General features: G+C 46.4%; 1 long non-coding RNA gene across 1 annotated transcript; it reads right to left on the bottom strand.

Moving 5' to 3' along the window:
- Nucleotides 1–2,991: 2,991 nt before the first annotated feature.
- LOC112443711 (uncharacterized) lies at nt 2,992–4,080 on the bottom strand. Its single transcript, XR_003032122.2, has 2 exons — nt 3,783–4,080; nt 2,992–3,479 (listed from the first exon to the last, which is right to left on the bottom strand). It is a non-coding gene; the product is annotated as an uncharacterized lncRNA (long non-coding RNA).
- Between the last annotated feature and the right edge of the window lie 15,550 nt (nt 4,081–19,630).

Below are 19,630 nucleotides of genomic sequence, written 5' to 3'. Positions count from 1 at the left end.
CTGGGGGAACTTACAAATGTCACCCAATCCATCCTGGCAACACTGTGTTTATAAAGCAAGCAACTACAGTGGTCATCTTTCCAGAGGTTATGGTGCATAGTGAAAGTCGCTCAGTCGTGTCCGACTCTTTGCGACCCTGGCCAGAATTCTCCAGGCCAGAATACTGGAGTGGGTAGCCTTTCCCTTCTCCAAGGCATCTTTCCAACCCAGGGATCGAACCCAGGTCTCCCACATTGCAGACAGATTCTTTACCAGCTGAGCCACAAAGACAGCCCAAGACTACTGGAGTAGGTAGCCTATCCCTTCTCCGGCCGATCTTCCTGACCCAGGAATTGAACCAGGTCTCCTGCATTGCAGGCGGATTTCTTTACCAACTGAGCTATTAGGGAAGGAGATGGTGCATGCTGCTGCTGCTGCTGCTAAGTCGCTTCAGTCGTGTCCAACTCTGTGCAACCCCATAGACGGCAGCCCACCAGGCTCCCCCGTCCCAGGGATTCTCCAGGCAAGAACATTGGATTGGGTTGCCATTTCCTTCTCCAATGCTTGAAAAGTAAAAAGTGAAAGTGAAGTCGCTTAGTCGTGTCCGACTCTTAGCGACTCCATGGACTGCAGCCTACCAGGCTCCTCTGCCCATGGGATTTTCCAGGCAAGAGTACTGGATTGGGGTGCCATTGCCTTCTCCGGAGATGGTGCATAAGGGGTCGAAAACTCAGACCCTGAGGTTGCAGAGGCCTGTACTCAAAACCTGGCTTCCCATCACTAGCTGGGTGCTTTAGCTCTAAAGTGGGGATCACAAGCCCAGCTTCACAGGGTCTTATGAGAATTAAATGAGATGCTATATATAAAGCATAGTGCCTGGCAGTTAGTGTGTGCTCAGTAAGAAGTAACTGTCATTGTTATTATTACCTAAAGAGGACAGCAAGTCAGGCCAGAAAACCCACGAATCAGCGCTGGGTTCTGGATCCATTCTGGATCTGCCTTGAATCACCCTGTTCATCTCTGTTTCCTTATCTGTAAGATGTGGATGACACTGTCTGGTGTCCTAACTTTGCTGTAGCTAACGCTTATCCATTCGTACCAGGCACTGTTGTAAGTGCTTCTTCTATTAATTCATTTCATCCTCAGTACATCCCTGTTTGACAAGTGAAGAAACCAAGGTACAGAGATAACCTTCCCAAGATCAAGCAGTTGGTAGCAAATGGAGCTGAGATTCCAACCCAGGCCATCTGGCCCAAGAGCTTGCATTTCTGCCTTTCTTACTGCATCTCTGTTTTTCTCCACCAGCAAGTGCACATGTGCGTGAGTGCTCAGTCGCTTCAGTAGTGTCTGAACAAAGTGTCAGATAAAGTGTCTTTGTTTGACCCTATGAAGTGTAGACTGCCAGGCTCCTCGGTCCATGGGATTATCCCAGCAAGAATACTGGAGTGGGTTGCCATTTCCGCCTCCAGGGGATCCTCCCAACACAGGGATGGAACTCATGTCTCCCGCATTGGCAGGCTGATTCTTTATCACTGAGCTATCTAGGAAACTCACTTTTCTCACTGTGGGGAACCAAATGGTATTTTGATTATGAAAGTGCTTTGGGTAGGGGAAGTATGATAAAAACATGAGAGATTATTACTACTTATTCAAGTCTCCTGGTGCTCGGTCTTATTTTTTAAATTTCTTTTTCTTTTTTTTTTTGATGATGATTTCCCTTGGCTTGTGGGATCTTAGTTCCTTGACCAGGGATTGGACCCGGGTCCCCTTCAGTGGAAGCTTGAAGTCTTAACCACTGGACTGCAGGAAGCCCCTCTTGGTGTTTGGTCTTGACCTGGAATCCTTACTCTTTCCTGGCAGGGTATAGAGCTGGGGGGTTACTTTAGTTTTTCCTGAAGTCTTTTAATCACTGGATGTTGAGTTGAATTGTGTTCTCCAAAAAAAAAATACATGTTGAAAGTCTAGCCCCTCGTACCTCAGAGTATGACTGTTTTTGGAAATAGGATCTTTTAAAAATAATTTGATTGATTGATTAATTGATTTTTTCTGGCTGTGTTGGGTCTTCCTTGCTGGGAGGCTTTTTCTCTAGTTTCCGGGAGCTGTGGCTCCTCTCTAGCTGCAGTGCTTGGGTTTCTGATAGTGGTGGTGCACAGGCTTAGTTGTCCTGTGGCACGTGGGATCTTCCCAGACTAGGGATTGAACTCATGTCTCCTTCATTGGCAAGTGGATTCTTTACCACAACCCACCAGAGAAGCCCAGAAATAGGGTCTTGACAAAGGTCATCGAGTTCGGATGAGGTGATTAGGGGTAGCCCTAACCAATATGCTTGGTGTCTCTAACAAGAAGGGAAAATTTGGGCATGGATGTACAGAGAGGGACAGAGGTCATGAGAGAATGCCAAGTGGAGGCAAAGTATTGGAGCCATCATTCCCCAGCCAAGAATCACTGAGGCTACCCAAAGCTAGAGAGAGGCACAGAAAAGATCCTGTCGTGGTTACCAGCACCTTGATCTTGAACTTCTAGCCTCCAGAATTGTGAGATAAAATTTTTCTGTTGTCTTAAGCCATGTAATCTGTGGTACTTTGTATGGCAACCCCAGGAGACAAATACACTTACTAAGATCAAGGAGGTGGAGATGAGATGAGGACAAAGATGAATGGGAAAGTCAAGGCTGACAATGGGTGATGAGAGGAGGCTGAGAGGGGCTCAACACTCCCACGTGTGCACACGTGTATGCACACGAGTATGTGCGCTTTGACTGTGAAATCTGAGCTGTAGGCTCACCAAACCTGCAGAACTTTCTTCTACAAGATCACAGGAGAGGTCAAGCAAACGTTCAATCTGTTCCATCTCCACCTAAACAGGTAGGAACAGGTGTCTTCTCTGGGAGAGCATTTAATTAAACCCCACCCCCTTTTTTCGGCACCAGAGGATGTGCAAAGTGGGGAGCTGGGCTCCCAAGACCCCCACATCAGTGAACAGCAGCAGTGGGGTCGATATCAGCCACGCTGATTGGTTGGCATGGAGGAATTCACTCTTATGCTATTACAACTTACTTTACAAAATTACAGTCTGGTTTGTTTATTTTTTAGGAAACTTTTGAATGAAATATAACAGACATACATGTCACAGATCCTAAGTGGACAGACATCGAAGTGTGTCTACATCTGTGTAAGCAGCCTCTGGACAAAGACTGAGCCCATCATTGTACCCCGAGGCCCTCCTGCCCCTCCCAGCCACTCACACCAACAAAGGAACCACTATCCCGACTTCTAACATCACATATGGATTTGCCTGTTTCCGAGATGATACGAATGGGATTCACAGTCCTCCTTTGTGTCGCCTTCTTTCTCTGCACCTTATGTTTGTGAGATTTCTCTTCATCTCGCCTATAGAGCAGTTCATTCTCACTGAGAGAGAATAATCCGTGTTTCTGGTCTTTTGAATCAAATCAAGAGGTGCACAGAGAGAGAAGTGTCCTTACATAATTCAAGCTAGTCCTTAAAAAAACACAAAACAAAACAGTTAAAGCCACTCAATTGCTGAGACAACAGCAAAACAAGTTAATTAATCTTTGTAAATTGGATCCAATGTATTGGTCCTCTTTTAAAAGCCACTTTCCAAGATCACTTTCAACCCACCCTTTCCTTTCCTGTTTCCCTGGATTCCCAAGCCCCAGTTATGTCACCCTGGGCTGACCCAGTTTGGACTTAGAGGAAGGGATAGGGGGTTCACTTGCTCGGATTTCCCCGGGTGAACCCATCTCGACCCCAGAGTAACTGGGAGCCTGGACTATCCCTCACTTGGCTAGTAGGGTTTCTGTGCCTTGAGTAGTGTCAGAGCCGCCTTCACCCAGAGTCGAGGAGGCTGCCCCCCACATCTGAGATTTTGGAGTTCTTCCCCGCATCTGAATCAGAGATAAAGCTCCAGTCCCTCGGCGGCAGGAGGGAGTCTGAGAAAGGGGGCGGGTCCTCTGCCGAGTCCCTCCCCTGGTACCGTGGCTGAGAGTCACTCCCACAGCTCGCTCTCGGGCTCTGGCCTTCCTTTCTAAGAGCAGCTTGGCTGGAAAGGGTCTGCACCCCACCCCCACCCCACCCCGCCCCGTCCCTAATCGTTCCACACCAGACCACAATTGGCCAGATTCCTTTATGCTGACCAGCCTTTCTAGGGGCTTCCCTTTGGCTGGTAGCAATGACTTAATCCCAAAATGCAATTTTCTGGGAGCCCCGATGCCGGCCTGAGCCCGAGTCCATATATGGTCTTAATACAACCCCTGGGCCGGGGCAGGGGTAGCGCTGAGAGGCCCTCTCCCTCCCCACGCCGCGCCTGCCCACTCCAGTTTCCAGTGACGTCAGCCCTGCACCCATCACAAAAGGTTAAGGCGGCCCCCTCGCAGCACTTCTTTGTGCCTTTGGAAGGAGCAATCTAGTTGTTGCTTCTTTTCAGGGTTCCCAGTTCCTGGGGGCGCTTTCCCTTCTGGAATGTGATAAAACCGCCACACGACTGGTACTTTTTCTTCAGTTACTGCTCTGGCTGTGGGTGTGGGCAGGGAACATGAGGAGAAAGGACAGTTACTTGCTCAAGCCCAGTTGCCCTGGACTGTTTTGAACTGGAAGCCGTCTCAGGGCCCCACCCTGGCACGGGGCAGAGTCCAGTTTTCGCAGACCTTAGTTGGAGCCTTGGCTGTGCCCTGGTCTCCACCCTCAACTAGTTTTTATTTGTTTGGCCTTCTGTATGAGCGAGGGAACTAAGACATTGTCAGACAGGGGAAAGAATATTGAAGTCTAGTTACCAGCTCTATTCAAAGCTCATTAGTAGATGAGCATATTCTTTTTATTAGCATCCTCACCACCATTCTAGAACCAATTAAAAGTAAAGCCTGGGACTAGACTCCAGCAGTGGCGTGCTGGAGCTAGCTCAAACCAGTTGTGAACCTAATTGTTAAGTTTTCAGGAACTTTGCAAGCCTATGGTTAAACACAACAATTACTAAAGAATAATTTATATACAATTAAAATAGAAGCAACTAGATTTAAAACAAATTTTAAGAAATGATCAAAACTTATTCACTTCTTAAGGATTTTACTGTATTTGCTGTTATCCGTGTTCTTGAGGTTGAAAAAAGAGTGAAACTGTCAGTTGCTCAGTCGTGTCTGACTCTTTGTGACCCCATGGAGCCCACCAGGCTCCTCTGTCCATGGAATCCTCCAGGGAAGAATACTGGAGTGGGTATCTGTGTTCTTGAGATTATTCACATCTATTGTATCTGTGGGCTTCTCTGGTGGTTCAGATAGTAAAGAATCTGCCTGCAATGCAGGAGACCTGGGTTGGATCCCTGAGTCAAGAAGACCCTTGGAGAAGGGAATGTTGGTGGAAACCTCCTATAATGCAAACATCCTATGATGCTGTGCGCTGTTCAGTCCTCCCATTCCTGGTTCAGTAAGATCACACTGGGATGTTGAAATCAGCCATGATGCGGATATTTAACCACTAGAAAGCATTACAAATCAGACCTCCAACCCCCAACCCCCAAGGCAGTTGTTGACCTTGACTGTAGCTCTGAGAGGCAATAAGAAATGACTCATTACCTCCCCATAGGGTGCTTATAAGACATGGAAGGGGACACGTCCTTCATGACTTGAGCTGCTCAGTGTCTTCTCTAAAATGCCAAATGAAGGGTGTCAGAGCACACAGGCATTGAAGTCAGAGAGACCTGCATCCGCATCCCAGTTCTGCCACTTACTGGCCATGTCCCCTTAAATAAATTACCTAATGTTTCTGAATCATTTGCCAGGGAACAATAGCATCACAATATGGTCACAAGGATTTCATGGTGAAGATATGCAAGTGTAGAAAGAATATTTCCAGTTGGGGGACCAGCCTGAAGGGACGGTGTAGAAGCATACAGAAGTGGAAGGACTATTGAGGGAATGGCCAGCAGTCTGGGAATGTCTGGATATTACGATACACCGGAAGTATCAAGCTGGGCAGAGTGCAAGTAAGATGTGAATCTGAAAATACAGGATTAACAGGGAGGGAAAAGCTGAGACTCCTTGGAGCAGTGCTGGGGAGACTGAGCTGCTGTGAGGGCCACCAGCAGTCCAAGTCACCAGGTTTGAAGGATACAGCAAGTTCAGGTGCGATTCAGACAATCCCCTCAACCAGGATGTACAGTCTTTGTTATTATTGTTCAGTCGCCAAGTCATGTCTGACTCTTTCGGACCCCAAGGACTACAGCACACCACTCTTTCCTGTCCTTCACTATCTAGAAATTGAGTTTGCTCAAATTCATGTCCATTGAGTTAGGGATGTTATCTAACTATCTCATCCTCTGCCTCCCACTTCTCCTCCTGCCCTCAATCTTTCCCAGCATCAGGCTCTTTCCAGTGAGTCGGTGGTAGTCAAAGTATTGGAGCTTCAGCTTCATCATCAGTCCTTCCAATGAATATTCAGGGTTGATTTCCTTTAGGATTGACTAGTTTGATCTCCTTGCCGTCCAAGGGACTCTCAAGAGTTTCCTCCAGCTCCACAGTTTGAAAGCATCAATGCTTTGGCACTCAGCCTTCTTTATGGTCCAACTCTCATATCTGTACAGTCCAGCACACAACATTGTGGACTATGGGCAATCTACTCCTCTAAGACTAATCCCCAGCCGTAACCAGAAATACAGGGTCCTCCTCCAGCCCTAAAGAGAGGGCCAGCAGGAGTAGGTTAATAGGCTATGTTGATTCATCGGCTCAACATGGTCATCAAAAGGCCAAGCACTCTTCTCATTTTGATATTCCCACTACTGTTCTCAGTGTGTCAGTTTTTATTCTTGGTGTTGATGCCAAGCATGGTATGATGGTTGCCACAGCTTACAACCCCTCAATTAAAGTAGGTAAGAGTGGGGCAAACCTCAAAATCATTATGCTGCGCTGTGCTTAATTGCTCAGTCGTGTCCAACTCTTTGCAACCCCATGGACTGTAGCCTGCCAGGCTCCTCTGTCCATGGGATTCTACAGGCAAGAATACTGGAGTGCATTGCTGTGCCCTCCTCCAGGGGATCTTTCCGACCCAGGGATCGAAGCCAGGTCTCCCGCATTGCAGGCAGATTCTTTACCAGCTGAGCTACCAGGAAAGCCCCAAAGTTATTGTATCAGGAAGCAAAATCTTTCTCCAAGCCCCAGCAGATTTCCTCTGTATCTCCTCAGCCACAGTGGATCACAAGCTATATAGTAGGCAGACAGTGGCCTCCAAAGACGATTACACTCTTATTCCCTGGAGCCTGTGAATTTGTTACTTTAAACGACAGCAGGGACTTTGTAGGTTAAAGGTAGATTCTTGAGATGGAGAGGTTATCCTGGATATCTAGGATGTTCAGCATAATCACATATGGAAATTCCCTGGTGGTCTTGTGGTTGGGACTTCGAACTTCCACTGCAGGGGGCTTGGGTTCAATCCCTGGTTGAGGAACTAAGATCCTGCAAGCCATCCTGTGTGTCCAAACCCCCGCAAAAAAACAAACAAAAAAAAAACCCAGCATAATCACATAAACCCAGATGGGTGACAGAGATGGTAGTGTGGGGCAAGGGTTATATGTAAGACAGAGGCCACTAGATACTAATAAAGGCCCCCAGCTGGTAGCTAGCGACCTCAGTCTTTCAGCTGCAAGAAACTCAATTCTGTCTATGCCTAAAGGAACAAGGAAACCAATTCTTCCCCAGAGGCTACAGAAAGGAGATCTATACCTGACTTCTGACCCATACAGCCATAAGAAAATAAATTTGTGTTGTTTTATGCTCATTTGTTATGGCAGCAATAGTAAACCAATACACCTGCCCATCTCGTAAGCCAGTAAAGGCAAAAGAGACTAAGCTAACTATCCCTGGCTTAGGGAAAACTAGGGATTTTCCCCTGGGACTAGGTGACAAGCCAAGTTCCCTGCGGGTGCTGGCAACAGTCCATAAAATCAGGAAGAAGTACCACAGCCAGGGTGGGGATCGAGTAAGCTCCAGGACAGACATGCCAATGGTTTTCAGTAGTCTTATTCTTCTTTTAAAAAATATTTATTTATTTATTTAGCGGCATTGAGTCTTATTTGCAGCATGTGGGATCTAGTTCCCAGGGATGGAACCCGGGCCCCTTGCAATGGAAACACAGAGTCTCAGCCACTGGATCACCAGGGAAATCCCTATCTCTTGTTTTGATGCTGCTGCTGCTAAGTCACTTCAGTCGTGTCCAACTCTGCACGACCCTACAGACGGCAGGCTCCTCCGTCCCTGGGATTCTCCAGGCAAGAACACTGGAGTGGGTTGTCATTTCCTTCTCCAATGCATGAAAGTGAAAAGTGAAACTGAAGTCACTCAGTCGTGTCCGACTCTTAGCAATGCCATGGACTGCAGCCCACCAGGCTCCTCCATCCATGGGATTTTCCAGGCAAGAGTACTGGAGTGGGGTGCCATTGCCTTCTCCATGTGTGATTGTATCAAGTCTCTAAACATTTTAAATATCACACGGGGTTGCAAGCGGAGGTCCATACAGGCTTCCAGAGATCACTCCTGTTACACCAGGACCCAGGTCTGATTGGTGGGGGATCTGAGGGGGGAAGACCCAGAGAATGGGCAAGCAGCTTCCTGGTTCCTGGACAAGCCTCCAGAGCTCTACTGTGGAAAACGCTACCCACCACACTCCATCAAACCTGAGATGCCTCCAGTTGGAAGCGACATCGTTACTTCATGAATCAACAGAAGAAAAAGTGCTGTCAGATATACAGCAGCCTGCCATCAATTGCAGTGTTTAAATGAGTAAGGTGTTAAAATGAGAAAAAGAGTGCATTTTAAAATCAACCAAATAGGATGCTATGAATCTTCCACCAACAATCAGAGTTAACTCTTAAGATGTTGCCAGCTCAATCAAAATTGGCAGGGGATGTACTCATGAGTTTCTAGGGACTAAGGTGGGAGGGTTAGTGTGTGCTTACGGCTCTCCTCGAAGCCAATCTTAAGGATGCGGGCTTCCTCCTATGGGCAATGGGCAGTCACTGAGGGGTTCCTGGCAGGAAGTGGGCCCCCAGTTTCTGAAATCAAATTTACAACTTTGTTTCAGATCAGAGCATGAAAGACCGCTCCTCTATTGCCCAGGAGAGTTGGGCAAAAGTGACCTCACCTTTGACTAGCACTGGTCACCTCTGTTACAAGTGAGGATGCATTTGAAGGATAGCTCTTTATTAATAAGGGGCTTGGGTTTACCCACCCTGATGTGTAGGGTCTATGTGTTTTTTGATTTATTCAGTTCAGTTCAGTCGCTCAGTCATGTCCGACTCTTTGCCACCCCGTGAACTGCAGCACGCGAGGCCTCCCAGTCCATCACCAACTCCCAGAGTTTACCCAAACTCATGTCCATTGAGTCGGTGATGCCATCCAACCATCTCATCTTCTGTCATCCCCTTCTCCTCCTGCCCTCAATCTTTCCCAGCATCGGGGTCTTTTCAAATGAGTCAGCTCTTCACATCAGGTGGCCAAAGTATTGGAGTTTCAGCTTCAACATCAGTCCTTCCAATGAACACCCAGGATTGAGCTTCTTTAGGATGGACTGGTTGGATCTCCTTGCTGTCCAAGGACTCTCAAGAGTCTTCTCCAACATCACAGTTCAAAAGCATCAATTCTTCGGTGCTTAGCTTTCTTTATAGTCCAACTCTCATATCCATAGATGACCACTGGAAAAACCATAGCCTTGACTAGACGGATCTTTGTTGGCAAAGTAATGTCTCTGCTTTTCAATATGCTGTCTAGGTTGGTCATAACTTTCCTTCCAAGGAGTAAGTGTCTTTTAATTTCATTGCTACAATCACCATCTGCCCAGAAAAATAAAGTCTGCCACTGTTTCCACTGTTTCCCTATCTATTTGCCATGAAGTGATGGGACCAGATGCCATGATCTTAGTTTTCTGAATGTTGAGCTTTAAGCCAACTTTTCACTCTCCTCTTTCACTTTCATCAAGAGGCTTTTTAGTTCCTCTTCATTTTCTGCCATAAGGGTGGTATCATCTGCATATCTGAGGTTATTGATATTTCTCCCAGCAATCTTGATTCCAGCTTGTGCTTCTTCCAGCCCAGCATTTCTCATGATGTACTCTGAATAGAAGTTAAATAAACAGGGTGACAATATACAGCCTCGACGTACTCCTTTTCCTATTTGGAACCAGTCTGTTGTTCCATGTCCAGTTCTAACTGTTGCTTCCTGACCTGCATACAGATTTCTCAAGAGGCAGGTCAGTGGTCTGGTATTCCCATCTCTTTCAGAATTTTCCATAGTTTACTATGATCCACACAGTCAAAGGCTTTGGTATAGTCAATAAAGCAGAAACAGATGTTTTCCTGGAACTCTCTTGCTTTTTCCATGATCCAGCGGATGTTGGCAATTTGATCTCTGGTTCCTCTGCCTTTTCTGAAACCAGCTTGAATATCTGGAAGTTCATGGTTCATGTATTGTTGAAGCCTGGCTTGGAGAATTTTGAGCATTACTTTGCTAGTGTGTGAGCTCATTTGCAGTAGTTTGAGCATTCTTTGGCATTGCCTTTCTTTGGGATTGGAATGAAAACTGACCTTTTCCAGTCCTGTGGCCACTGCGGAGTTTTCCACATTTGCTGGCAGATTGAGTGCTGCACTTACACAGCATTATCTTTTAGGATTTGAAATAGCTCAACTGGAATTCCATCACCTCCACTAGCTTTGTTCGTAGTGATGCTTCCTAGGTCCTACTTGACTTCATATTCCAGGATATCTGGCTCTAGGTGAGTGATCACACCATTGTGATTATCTGGGTTGTGAAGATCTCTTTTTTACAGTTCTTCTGTGTATTTTTGCCACCTCTTCTTAATATCTTCTGCTTCTGTTAGGTCCATACCATTTCTGTCCTTTATCGAGCCCATCTTTGCATGAAATTTTCCCTCAGTATCTCTAATTTTCTTGAAGAGATCTCTAGTCTTTCCCATTCTATTGTTTTCCTCTATTTCTTTACAGTGATCACTGAGGAAGGCTTTCTTATCTCTCCTTGCTATGCTTTAATTTATTAGGTGATAGACAAACCTTCTTTGGGGACTCCCAGGTGGCTCAGTGGTAAAGAATCTGCCTGCCAAGCAGGAGTCATGGATTTAACCTGGGTCAGGAAGATCCTCTGGAGAAGAAAATGGTAACCCACTCCAGTATTCTTGCCTGGGGAATCCCATGAACAGAGGAGCCTGGAGGGCTACAGTCCATGGGGTCAAAAAAAGAGTCAGACACAACTTAGCAACTAAACAACAACAGCAAATCTTTTCATCCACCCAAGGATTTGGGGGCCCAGAAGCATAGCAGGACTCCAGAGGCGTGGTCTGGACAGAGGAAACATGGTAGATGGAACTCTGAGGGGTCACCAGTGATCACCTTTGCCACCCACGCCATCCCTTTGCCTGTGGTTGACGTCAGGTCCAGAAAGTTTGGAGATCTTTCTGACTCTCTTTATAAGTAAGGGGGGAAAATCACAGCATCACCACATGGAAGGGCCCCAAGAAATCACCTCTTCCTCTTAATTTTTCCGATTAGGAAAGAGTGTAACTGGCCTAAGGTCACCCACCCGGGAGTGGCAGAAACAGTCTGGAATCTAAGTCTCCTCCTGCCCTCAGGGCACGTCCGAAGAGGCGAGGGTGGGGACAGGAGTGCCATTCCAGGCGCACCCTGCCCTGCCTCCTACTGTCCTGGGAACCTGGGCCAGTTACTTAGTATCTCTGGGCTTCTACTTCCTGTAAGTCGGGACTGGCAGCAGGTACTGCTGCCGAGGTTGTCATGAGGATTACGTTCATGAGAGGGCAGAGACCTTTGGGTGCCAGCTGGTAATTGCTCCATCAAGAGCAATGGCTGTCATTGTTATTCTTTCGTGTGATCTCAGGCCGCCTCCATCACTGTGCTCCTGCTATCAAACAGGAGGTCTGAACTTTGAGACTCTGGGACTGAGGCATCCATGGAATTTGCTCCCTTTGCTAATCTGGCAAAGTCAACAAACCCTTTCTGTCCAACCCGACAGGAGCCTCCTGGAGGTGTTAGGTCGCAGCATGGAAGAGTGTGCTGGAAGGTCCCAGGGTGCTGGCTGGAGGGAGAGCGGGTGGCCTCAGTGATGGGGGGGAGGCGGCCCTCCAGGGGCTGGGGGAGCCCGGCCGAGGGTGCTGGGGAAGGGGTGCAGGAGCCAGCAGGCGCCGGGCGGGGCACTTGGCATGTGAGTGGAGTGTGGAAGGCCAGGAAGGGGGATGTGATTGGGCCTTCACGCTAGAAAGGAAGGGGACTGGAGTCAATGAAAAGAAGCATTTTCTGTGGTGCTCAGGAAGGGCCTCTCACTGGGGATTTCCTACCCGGGGCCGCAGGCCTTGGCCGCCTTCCCAGGAAAAGGTGGTGCTGGTCGTGGGGAGCCCGCACACTGCGAGGCCTCAGTCTGCGGACAGAGGTGCCCACTCCCACCTCTGGCGCTGCCGGGCTCCCTGAGCCTGCTTCAGCCTGAAACAAAACACTCTTTGCTTGAACCGTCCATTTCAGACATCTCTGTGCAGGACAGGGACACCAAGGTCTGGGCAAAAGTGGAAGAGGGGACTGGAAACTACGAAGAGTAGGGAGTAAGGGAGGTCAGGGCCTCACAGGGTGGGCCTTGGAGACTGAGCAGAGAGGCTATTTCAAAGGAACAGGCCTTGGCACAGGGGCTGGCGTGGGCCTAAGACCGCAGGTCAGCCCCAGACCACTGGTCATGCTGACGTGGCTGTTCCAAGGAGCTCGATGTGGGCTAGGGCTAAACCTCCTTGGGGAAAAGAATTTCAAGATTTAAAAAAGAAAGAAAAACACACACACACACACAGATCAACTCCCCTTTTCTCTTTTTTCCCAACCCCAATCAAAAAGTACGCTATCTGCTATTGAAAAATCACATCTCAGAAGCAGCACCACTTTCTGACAGTATCTGCCAAGATTTCTGATGAGGCTGATGGAAGCGCGTTGCATTTTCATGTTGTATAGTGAGTAGACAGAGTCCTCTCACATTTGTTCAGGTGAGATAATGATGATATTATTACTAGAAGCACTGTGTTGCAAAGAGAACCTATCTTTTTTTTTCTCTTTCCTATCCGCTGCCTATATCCAGCCTCGCTTTCTTTCTTTCCTCTCTTCTCTCTTTACTGTCTTATGCTTCCCATCTTCTGGTGTTTACTTTCTTGCTCTCACTCTTAACTCTTCTTTTTCTTTCTTTCCTCACCTCAGTGCCCCACTCAGCTTGTGGAAACCCAGAGGACAAAGCAAGGAATTCTTCTCTTATCAGGTGGAGGGGCTGCTGAGAAGGGGCAGCGGCCAGGGGCTGGCTGCCAAGATCAGGAGAGAGGGGTCTTGTCTCCCCCCACAGAACCCTGGTGCCGCCCAGTGAAGGGCCCTCTTCCACTCGTCAGTGAGTCCTTCAACCCAGTCAGAGAGGGCTTGCCTAGCAAAGAATCAAGCAAAACAGCAATGTGACCCACTCATTCTTGCCAAAGAGACAACAGATGGAAAGGGTTTCATGTATTAAGCATCCAGGAATATTTTGCATCATAACTGGACACTCTGGACACATACTTGATTTACAAAGGAATGAACTTTTCATGTTGGAATATAATTGCAGAAAATCAGAATGTGAGGATGAATATCAGAGTCAGGGGGAGCTTTCATTGTGTTTCCCAAATCATTTATTCATTCATTTTTGTCAACAAATATTCACTTAGCACCTGTTCTGTAGCAGAGAATGAGGTGGTTATTAATACTAAGGCACACATGAAAAGCTATGATTCCAATCTCTCAGGGTCTTAAAATCAACCCCAAGGTTCTATCCAACCTAAATATAGCTTTGTTCTTAAACACACCTCCTGTGTGGAAGCAGACTCCCTGTGGGGTTCCTTCACTATGGAATTACCTTGGGCACTGATATAAATATGGGATAGTATGGATTCCTTCATGATGGTGGTGGTTTAGTTGCTAAGTTGTGTCCAACTCTTGCAACCCCACGGACTATAGCCTGCCAGTCTCCTCTGCCCATGGGATTTCCAGGCAAGAATTGGGTGAGTTGCCATTTCCTTCTCAAGGGGATCTTCCCAACCCAGGCATGCAACCCACATTTTCTGCTTGGCAGCTGGATTCTTTACAGCTGAGCCACCAGGGAAGCCCAGATTCCTTCATATTGATCCATTAATCCATCCACTCTTCCACACATCCAGTCATCCACCTTTCCAACCTTTCATTCACCTATCCACCTACCTTCAACCTACATATCCATTCATTCATCTACCTACCCATCCAACCATCCTACCATACACCAATCTTCCCTCCACTCACCTATCCATCCATCCACCCACCCTTTGACTCAACCATCATCCTTTCAAGGACATAGCAGGAGGTCAATTATCTGCTCAGTGGGGATCGAAGCACCCAGAAACAGTTGTTGTGGTTGGGAACTGTACAAAGAGAGACCCAGTTGTATGTAGTGTTGCTGATCGTCAGCTCACAAGTAAATGGTTCCTGAACCCTGGGCTGTGATGTGAGAATCAAGCTGGGATGGATTTCATGGACTAGTACCAAAGGTCCACAGAGAGGTGCTTAAATGTAACCAAAACAATGTCTCCCTTTCTCCCCAGTCTGGGCGAAAGCTGCTTGGGGAAGGCAGTGGCTCCTATAAGCCATCTTTCCATTGAGCTTTTCCTCACTGTGACGCCCACTGCATAACAGAGCTGCTACTGATAGTTACTGCTTTCTTTTTAAACAAACTAAGGATAAGTTTCCCAGATAGTTTCCATCTAAAGATGCCCCCCACATTGGAGAACTCAGTGGAAGTCAGGATCTGAAATTGTTCCTTTGCTCCCTAAATGTTGTATTCCGATTATTTTTCTGGTTGCAGGAATTCTGACCGCAATGCATTCATTTCTCGTGTTAACTTGAGTTGCGTCTCTTCTTAAAAATGCCCCCCACTTCCCTTCTGAATGGTGGCACATTCATTAGTCGTCTGGAATAAATCTGTCTCCAGCTGAATGAGCTGGAAAGAGGAAATAGAGGGCAGTGGTTAGAGCCCTGAGTGGTCAGGAGTCCTGGTTCCCATGTGTTACTCTGCCACTGAGTCACTAGCTGCCACTGGACGAGCTACTTGTTTTTTTCTGAGTTACTGCCTGTCTGCCAGAGACTAGTGAGCATGGGATACTGAGACTGGGCTGGGAGCTCCAGGCCAGGAAGGGAGGCCTTGTCCTCGCCCCAACTCACCAGTCTTATGGGCTTTCCTCTCATTGTCTCTAAAAGGAGGGGAGTGGGCTATATAATCTTTAAGGTAGTTTTTAATACCTGGACTCTTAACTCTACATTCTCTTGTACTTAGAATATTTAATAGTGAGCGGGAATTTTTTTTTTTTTAAGACTCTGCTCCTTTACCAAAAAAAAAAAAAAAAAACCCAGAAATAATCATGATACATGACATGAAATTAATAATAATAATAAATAACAATGGTATTTTGTACTCTGTCTCACTGTTCTAAATTTTAAAACACAAATAAGAGCTGCAAGTGGTCACACAGAATGATGGAACTAAAGTAACAATTTGTCTCTTCATCTGTAAAATCATTATCATTGTTTATTTCCAATTTGTGGTTCAAATGCAAGCTTCTGTTGCACCAGAGGGTGGAGATCTGGCTGTGCCGGAATTGAGCTCCGCTGATTCCAATCCCGTATGAACTTACTTGAAACAAATGTGAGCATCTGAGAACCTGTACATTAGGGGCCAGCGGTATATATGAGAGCTGAATTAACTTCACATAGGATGCAATGCTTATTAAAAGATAAGTAATAAAAATGGGCTAAGTTACATATTTATTATTAAAACTCAATAGCAACAACAATTATTTAGAACTTAGAGCAAAAGTTTCGGCAAGCGGGAGGTATTTTTACTTCTAAAATCGCTTAGAATTGCCACGGTGATATTAAAAAAAAAAAAGAAACACCAATTTTTAGTAACTTTTGTTATTTAAATTCTTTTAACTTTGAAATAATTTTAGATTTACAGGAGAGTTGCAAAAATATTATAGATAGTCCTCATAAAACTTTTCACTCAGCTTATATAACTGTGGTCCATTTTTTGAAACAGAAATTAACATTGATACAATACTATTAACCAAACTACACTCTTTGTTTGGATTTGAGCAGTGTTTTCACTAGTGTCCTTTTTCTGTTCCAGGGTTCAATCCAGGATACCACAGTGCCTTTAAAGGTTTATCATTGTTTTAAAATTCTTTATAGATCATGCAACCCCTTTGTCCCTGCCCCCAGGGACAAAGCTTCCACTGCCCTGACCTTGGGACGCCACTGATTCCACTACACTGCTGTGGGGTACGAGGCAAGAAGATCAGATGGTTCATCATTTGGCAAAAGGTGGTATGGAGTCTGTTTTAATATGCTAGACTCCAAGAGAAACAATACCTCATTTTGTCAAGCTGGAGTTCCATCAGCCAGACACTTCAACAGTGACTGTTAGGTGTGTGACATGTGCAAAATTCATGTGTCTACTGTACAGAAACCAGAAAGCTGGACTCATTTTGGGCAAGAGTGCCATGAGTCCCATAAGGCAAAGAAGTGAAAATATACAGAGTAAAAAACCTTGACAGGGGCTTCCCTGGTGGTTCAGTGGTAAAGAATCCGCCTGCCAACGTAGGAGACATGGATTCAATCCCTGATCCAGGAAGATCCCCCATGCTGTGGAGCAACTAAGACTGTGAGCCACAACTATTGAACCTGTGCTCTAGAGCCCAGGAGCCACAACTAGAGAAAAGCCTGTGCAGCAACGACATCAAAAATAAATAAATCATAATCAAAAGCCCTGACAAAAATTACCGTGCAGACATTTCCGGATGCTTGCTCCATACCAGTCTCCCAGCCCTTTTTTCTTGCCGTCAGTCATCAGGATCTTCACAGGAGGCTAAAAGTCTCTGCTCTTTTGAGGATGGCTTCCTGGTGAGGTTACTCTAATCATGTCAGTTCTACTCACCTTGCCAATGATTGGATTAAGTATGGACATGAGGTACAATCTGGTCAATGAGGCATGATGGGAAAGTCTGGGGTTTCTGGGGAAGTTTTCTTCACTCTTCAAAATGCCCCTCTCCATCTTGTCTGAATTTTGGGTCTTATTGTATGAAGGATACAATACCTGGTGCTGTTGCAGCCCCTTTGTAACCATGAGGAACAAGTCTGAGACAAAAGCAAAGTGGGAGGACAGTGAGACTCCAGGGTTGGATGAATCACATACACACCTGGGAATGAACTAATTCAGGACTTCTTGTTATGAGGGAAAAGACATTTTCAATTTGCTGGGGATAGTTGTCATACTTGTACTGGCCATGACCACAGCATTTCTCTTTCAGCCATTTATTCGATTAACTAACACTTGATGAGAACACAGCATGATATGAGAGTGAATGGCTAGATTCCTGCCTTTAAAGGTGACATCATCCAAAGGGGGTGTAAAACTCACGGACAGATCCACTGGTTGCAGGAGAACTTGCTGCTTCCTGAGAGGAGTGCATAGGTGCCATGTGATGTCTCCAGCCTGAACTCCCTGAAGACAGTTTTGTGAAGGAAGAGGTAATGCCCTTTATCTTGAAGGTTGGCTACTTTTAGCAAAGGGACACAGCACAGGGGTCTTATGAGGGGAACAAAGACACAGAAAGCAGAAACCACAGGGTGTGGTCTAGAAAGAGGGGCTACTCCAGTTTAGTTAGGAACTGGTGTTTCAGAATTATCAGTCCCCACTTCCCTGATGATTCAGATGGTAAAGAATCTTTCTGTAATGAAGGAGATCTGGGTTCAATCCATGGGTCAGGAAGAACCCCTAGAGAAGGGAATGGCAACCCACTCCAGCATTCTTGCCTGGAGAATCCCATGGACAAAGGAGCCTGTGGGCTATAGTCCATGGAGTTGCCAAGAGTCAGACATGACTGGGCAACTAATGCTTTACTATGGGATAGGTGGAGAGAGAGAGATGGCACCCACCTGATCAGTGCCATGCTCTAGGAAGCCTGAAAGGCTCCAGCCTGGGCAGGCAGAGGGGACCCGGTGCTGACCTCTGGTCTGAGTCCTGTTTCAGCAACCTGCTAATTATGTGGCCCTTGGTCATTCATGTGTCTCAGAACAGCTATAAGAAGGGGCTGGTAATCACTGTCTTGCTCCCTTATGGGGCAACTGTAAGCACAACATAAATGTGAGAGGTTATTATCTCCTCCACCTCCAGGCCTAACTATATATTCACCCATCTTAGGTCGTTGTCCCAGGCTCAGAGGAGTTTCCCTTCTTGCTTTGGTTGTTGAAGCGGCCCTCATGCCTCTTCCTTGGTTTCATCCACGATCTCCCATATTTCTAGTATTTTATATTTCCTTCTCTCTCTCCTGAGTGTTTCTTCTCTGTCTCCAAACAATCTCAGATCTTAAAAAATAAAGATCCTTCCTTGGATCCTCCATATCTCCCAAGAACACCATCCATTTTCCTTTTTTTCACCCAACTTCTTAAAAGAATAGACTACTTTCTCATCTCTTTTTCTCATCTCCTACCCAATGTTAACCAAGTCCACTCCAATATCCATTTAAGAGTGGGCCTCAAAACCCTCCTACACTGTTGGTGTAGCCAAGACATGGAAGCAACCTAAATGTACATCAACAGATGAATGGATAAAGAAGATGTGATATAGATACACAATGGAATATTGTTGTTCAGTTGTTAAGTTGTGTCCAACTCTTTGTGACCCCATGGACTGCAGCACACCAGGCTTCCTTGTTCTTCACTATCTCCTGGAGTTTGCTCAAATTCATGTCCATTGAGCCAGGGATGGTATCTAACCATCTCATCCTCTGCTCTTCTTTTCTCCTTTTGCAAACTTCCATCTTTCCCAGTATCAGGGTCTTTTCCAATGAGTCAGCTATTCACACCAGGTGGTCAAAGTATTCAGCTTCAGCATCAGTCCTTCCAATGAGTATTTAGGGTTGATTTCCTTTAGGATTGACTAGTTTTATCTCCTTGCAGTCCAAGGGACAGACACACAATGGAATATTAACCAGCCATTAAAAAAGAATGAATGGAAGGACTTCCCTGGTGGTCCAGTGGCTAAGAAGACTGCACTTCCACTGCAGGGGCATGCACAAGAATCTGAAATATGTATGTAACTGAATCACTTTGCTGTATGCTTGAAACATTGTAAATCAGCTCTACTTCAATTAATTTTTTTTTTTAAAGTAGGCTCTGACTGTAATGCCTACATCTAGGAGCTTCATCCTCTTCTCATCTTGCCTGGTTTAACCTGTCCTGGTGAAATGCTTATGTTCCAGCTTCCTCCACCCTACCCTTTCCTTTTCCTTCTCCTCTCTTCTCAGGGTTGGGGGTCCCTCACATTCCGCTGAGTTTGGGCTTTTCCTTCACTCAGCACACTCTTCTGGAACACTTGGTTAACCTCATTGATTCAACAGTCCCCTTGCAGATGAAGCACTGCTGCTGCTGCTGCTGCTGCTAAGTCGCTTCAGTCGTGTCCGACTCTGTGCGACCCCATAGACGGCAGCCCACCAGGCTCCCCCGTCCCTGGGATTCTCCAGGCAAGAACACTGGAGTGGGTTGCCGT

The sequence above is a fragment of the Bos taurus genome, chromosome 23, assembly GCF_002263795.3.
Source record: "Bos taurus isolate L1 Dominette 01449 registration number 42190680 breed Hereford chromosome 23, ARS-UCD2.0, whole genome shotgun sequence".
NCBI classification, from domain to species: domain Eukaryota; kingdom Metazoa; phylum Chordata; class Mammalia; order Artiodactyla; family Bovidae; genus Bos; species Bos taurus.
This window is presented reverse-complemented; position numbering and strand designations above follow the sequence as displayed.